Source organism: Salvelinus fontinalis, chromosome 15 (genome assembly GCF_029448725.1).
Source record: "Salvelinus fontinalis isolate EN_2023a chromosome 15, ASM2944872v1, whole genome shotgun sequence".
NCBI lineage: Eukaryota > Metazoa > Chordata > Actinopteri > Salmoniformes > Salmonidae > Salvelinus > Salvelinus fontinalis.
Genome location: NC_074679.1, coordinates 10,048,407 through 10,054,406, shown reverse-complemented (window position 1 = coordinate 10,054,406; position 6,000 = coordinate 10,048,407). Strand labels below are relative to the sequence as shown.

The 6,000-nt window shown below is 48.8% G+C and overlaps 1 protein-coding gene across 2 annotated transcripts in view; it reads left to right on the top strand.

The window, feature by feature from the left end:
• ptk2ba (protein tyrosine kinase 2 beta, a) overlaps nt 1–6,000 on the top strand; it is a 58,537-nt gene that overhangs the window by 33,007 nt on the left and 19,530 nt on the right. The gene's annotated exons all lie outside the window — the stretch shown is intronic.

Here is a 6,000-nt window from a genome sequence, read left to right as displayed (position 1 = left end):
ACACCCACACAGAGGCGTAGTAAACACACCCACACAGAGACGTAGTAAACACATCCACACAGAGGAGTAGTAAAAACACCCACACAGAGGAGTAGTAAACACACCCTCACAGAGAGGAGGAGTAAACACACCCACACACAGAGGAGTAGTAAACACATCCACACAGAGGAGTAGTAAACACACCCACACAGAGGAGGAGTAGACACACCCACACAGAGGAGGAGTAAACACACCCACACAGAGGAGTAGTAAACACACCCACACAGAGGAGTAGTAAACACACCCACACAGAGGAGTAGTAAACACACCCACACAGAGGCGTAGTAAACACACCCACACAGAGGCGTAGTAAACACACCCACACAGAGGAGGAGTAAACACACCCACACAGAGACGTAGTAAACACACCCACACAGAGACGTAGTAAACACACCCACACAGAGAGGAGGAGTAAACACACCCACACAGAGGAGTAGTAAACACACCCACACAGAGGAGTAGTAAACACACCCACACAGAGGAGTAGTAAACACACCCACACACAGAGGAGTAGTAAACACACCCACACACAGAGGAGTAGTAAACACACCCACACACAGAGGAGTAGTAAACACACCCACACAGAGGAGTAGTAAACACACCCACACAGAGGAGTAGTAAACACACCCACACAGAGGAGTAAACACACCCACACAGAGGAGGAGTAAACACACCCACACAGAGGAGGAGTAGACACACCCACACAGAGGAGTAGTAAACACACCCACACAGAGGAGTAGTAAACACACCCACACAGAGGAGTAGTAAACACACCCACACAGAGGAGTAGTAAACACACCCACACAGAGGAGTAGTAAACACACCCACACACAGAGGAGTAGTAAGCACACCCACACAGAGGAGTAGTAAACACACCCACACAGAGGCGTAGTAAACACACCCACACAGAGACGTAGTAAACACATCCACACAGAGGAGTAGTAAACACATCCACCCTTAGGAGTAGTAAACACATCCACCCTTAGGAGTAGTAAACACACCCACACAGAGGAGGAGTAGACACACCCACACAGAGGAGTAGTAAACACACCCACACAGAGGAAGAGTTAACACACTCACACAGAGAGGAGGAGTAAACAAACCACACAGAGGAGTAGTAAACACACCCACACAGAGGAGTAGTAAACACACCCACACAGAGGAGTAGTAAACACACCCACACAGAGGAGTAGTAAACACACCCACACAGAGGCGTAGTAAACACACCCACACAGAGGCGTAGTAAACACACCCACACAGAGGCGTAGTAAACACACCCACACAGAGGAGGAGTAAACACACCCACACAGAGACGTAGTAAACACACCCACACAGAGAGGAGGAGTAAACACACCCACACAGAGGAGTAGTAAACACACCCACACAGAGGAGTAGTAAACACACCCACACAGAGGAGTAGTAAACACACCCACACAGAGGAGTAGTAAACACACCCACACACAGAGGAGTAGTAAACACACCCACACACAGAGGAGTAGTAAACACACCCACACAGAGGAGTAGTAAACACACCCACACAGAGGAGTAGTAAACACACCCACACAGAGGAGTAGTAAACACACCCACACACAGAGGAGTAGTAAACACACCCACACACAGAGGAGTAGTAAACACACCCACACACAGAGGAGTAGTAAACACACCCACACAGAGGAGTAGTAAACACACCCACACAGAGGAGTAGTAAACACACCCACACAGAGGAGTAGTAAACACACCCACACAGAGGAGTAAACACACCCACACAGAGGAGTAAACACACCCACACAGAGGAGTAGTAAACACACCCACACAGAGGAGTAGTAAACACACCCACACAGAGGAGTAGTAAACACACCCACACAGAGGAGTAGTAAACACACCCACACAGAGGAGTAGTAAACACACCCACACAGAGGAGTAGTAAACACACCCACACACAGAGGAGTAGTAAGCACACCCACACAGAGGAGTAGTAAACACACCCACACAGAGGCGTAGTAAACACACCCACACAGAGGCGTAGTAAACACACCCACACAGAGACGTAGTAAACACATCCACACAGAGGAGTAGTAAACACATCCACCCTTAGGAGTAGTAAACACATCCACCCTTAGGAGTAGTAAACACACCCACACAGAGGAGGAGTAAACACACCCACACAGAGGAAGAGTTAACACACTCACACAGAGAGGAGGAGTAAACAAACCACACAGAGGAGGAGTAAACAAACCACACAGAGGAGTAGTAAACACACCCACACAGAGGAGTAGTAAACACACCCACACAGAGAGGAGGAGTAAACACACCCACACAGAGGAGGAGTAAACACACCCACACAGAGGAGTAGTAAACACACCCACACAGAGGAGTAAACACACCCACACAGAGGAGTAGTAAACACACCCACACAGAGGAGTAGTAAACACACCCACACAGAGGAGTAGTAAACACACCCACACAGAGGAGTAGTAAACACACCCACAGAGAGGAGGAGTAAACACACCCACACAGAGGAGTAGTAAACACACCTACACAGAGGGGTAGTAAACACACCCACACAGAGGCGTAGTAAACACACCCACACAGAGACGTAGTAAACACATCCACACAGAGGAGTAGTAAAAACACCCACCCAGAGGAGTAGTAAACACACCCTCACAGAGAGGAGGAGTAAACACACCCACACACAGAGGAGTAGTAAACACATCCACACAGAGGAGTAGTAAACACACCCACACAGAGGAGTAGTAAACACACCCACACAGAGGAGTAGTAAACACACCCACACAGAGGCGTAGTAAACACACCCACACAGAGGCGTAGTAAACACACCCACACAGAGGCGTAGTAAACACACCCACACAGAGACGTAGTAAACACATCCACACAGAGGAGGAGTAAACAAACCACACAGAGACGTAGTAAACACACCCACACAGAGAGGAGGAGTAAACACACCCACACAGAGGAGTAGTAAACACACCCACACAGAGGAGTAGTAAACACACCCACACAGAGGAGTAGTAAACACACCCACACAGAGGAGTAGTAAACACACCCACACAGAGGAGTAGTAAACACACCCACACACAGAGGAGTAGTAAACACACCCACACACAGAGGAGTAGTAAACACACCCACACACAGAGGAGTAGTAAACACACCCACACACAGAGGAGTAGTAAACACACCCACACACAGAGGAGTAGTAAACACACCCACACAGAGGAGTAGTAAACACACCCACACACAGAGGACTAGTAAACACACCCACACAGAGGAGTAGTAAACACACCCACACACAGAGGAGTAGTAAACACACCCACACAGAGGAGTAGTAAATACCCACACAGAGGAGTAGTAAACACACCCACACACAGAGGAGTAGTAAACACACCCACACAGAGGAGTAGTAAATACCCACACAGAGGAGTAGTAAACACACCCACACACGGGAGTAAACACACCCACACAGAGGAGTAAACACACCCACACAGAGGAGTAAACACACCCACACAGAGGAGTAAACACACCCACACAGAGGAGGAGTAGACACACCCACACACAGAGGAGTAGTAAACACATCCACACAGAGGAGTAGTAAACACATCCACACAGAGGAGTAGTAAACACACCCACACAGAGGAGTAGTAAACACACCCACACAGAGGAGTAGTAAACACACCCACACAGAGACGTAGTAAACACACCCACACAGAGACGTAGTAAACACATCCACACAGAGGAGTAGTAAACACACCCACACAGAGGAGAAGTTAACAAACCACACAGAGGAGTAGTAAACACACCCACACAGAGAGGAGTAGTAAACACACCCACACAGAGAGGAGGAGTAAACACACCCACACAGAGGAGTAGTAAACACACCCACACAGAGGAGTAGTAAACATACCCACACAGAGGAGTAGTAAACACACCCACACACAGAGGAGTAGTAAACACACCCACACAGAGGAGGAGTAAACACACCCACACAGAGGCGTAGTAAACACACCCACACAGAAGAGTAAACACACCCACACAGAGGAGTAGTAAACACACCCACACAGAGGAGTAAACACACCCACACAGAGGAGTAAACACACCCACACAGAGGAGTAGTAAACACACCCACACAGAGGAGTAAACACACCCACACAGAGGAGTAAACACACCCACACAGAGGAGTAAACACACCCACACAGAGGAGTAGTAAACACACCCACAGAGAGGAGGAGTAAACACACCCACACAGAGGAGTAGTAAACACACCCACACAGAGGAGTAGTAAACACACCCACACAGAGGAGTAGTAAACACACCCACACAGAGGAGTAGTAAACACACCCACACAGAGGAGTAGTAAACACACCCACACAGAGGGGTAGTAAACACACCCACACAGAGGAGTAGTAAACACACCCACACAGAGGAGTAGTAAACACACCCACACAGAGGAGTAGTAAACACACCCACACAGAGGAGTAGTAAACACACCCACACACAGAGGAGTAGTAAACACACCCACACACAGAGGAGTAGTAAACACACCCACACACAGAGGAGTAGTAAACACACCCACACACAGAGGAGTAGTAAACACCCACACAGAGGAGTAGTAAACACACCCACACAGAGGAGTAGTAAACACACCCACACAGAGGAGGAGTAGACACACCCACACAGAGGAGTAGTAAACACACCCACACAGAGGAGTAGTAAACACACCCACACAGAGGAGTAGTAAACACACCCACACAGAGGAGTAGTAAACACACCCACACAGAGGAGGAGTAGACACACCCACACAGAGGAGTAGTAAACACACCCACACAGAGGAGTAGTAAACACACCCACACAGAGGAGTAGTAAACACACCCACACAGAGGAGTAGTAAACACACCCACACACAGAGGAGTAGTAAGCACACCCACACAGAGGAGTAGTAAGCACACCCACACAGAGGAGTAGTAAACACACCCACACAGAGGAGTAGTAAACACACCCACACAGAGGAGGAGTAAGCACACCCACACAGAGGAGTAGTAAACACACCCACACACAGAGGAGTAGTAAACACACCCACACACAGAGGAGTAGTAAACACACCCACACACAGAGGAGTAGTAAACACACCCACACACAGAGGAGTAGTAAACACACCCACACAGAGGAGTAGTAAACACACCCACACAGAGGAGGAGTAAGCACACCCACACAGAGGAGTAGTAAACACACCCACACAGAGGCGTATGAAGTTGGCTTTAGTTCAGATAGGTTCCCAATCTTCCAACATCAAAACTAGCTACCAAGAGGCAATTTCAAGCTATCTATCAAGCTTGTCTAACTATCTTAGCTGGCAAGGTTGGTATTTTTTTTAAAAAAGTAACCACCAGTTAGGGGGATACAGATAGCTCAAGAGCTATGCTTAGATATGCAAAAAAAAAAAAAATGTGTGTGTGTCTGACTGACAAATTCTCCAACCACCCGCAAGCCGTCATCACATCCACACACACAGATGATATACTCCCATATACACAGCCTAACTCCCTCTCCTTCTCCTCTCTCTCTCTCTCTCTCCTTCCTTCTCCTCTCCTCCTCTCTCTCTCCTCCTCCTCTCCTCCTCTATCTCTCCTTCTCTCCTCTCTCTCTCTCTCTCTCCTTCCTTCTCCTCTCTTCTCTCTCTCCTTCTCCTCTCCTCCTCTCTCTCTCCTCCTTCTCTCCTCTCTCTCTCGCTCCTTCCTTCTCCTCTCCTCCCTCTCTCCCTCTCCTCTCCTTCTCCTCTCCTCCTCTCTCCTTCTCCTCTCCTCCTCTCTCCTTCTCTCCTCCCTCTCTCTCCTTCCCTCTCCTCTCTCCTTCCCTCTCCTCCTCTCTCTCTCCTCCTCCTCTCCTCCTCTCTCTCTCCTCCTCCTCTCCTCCTTCCTTCTCCTCTCCTCTCTCTCCCTCTCCTCTCTC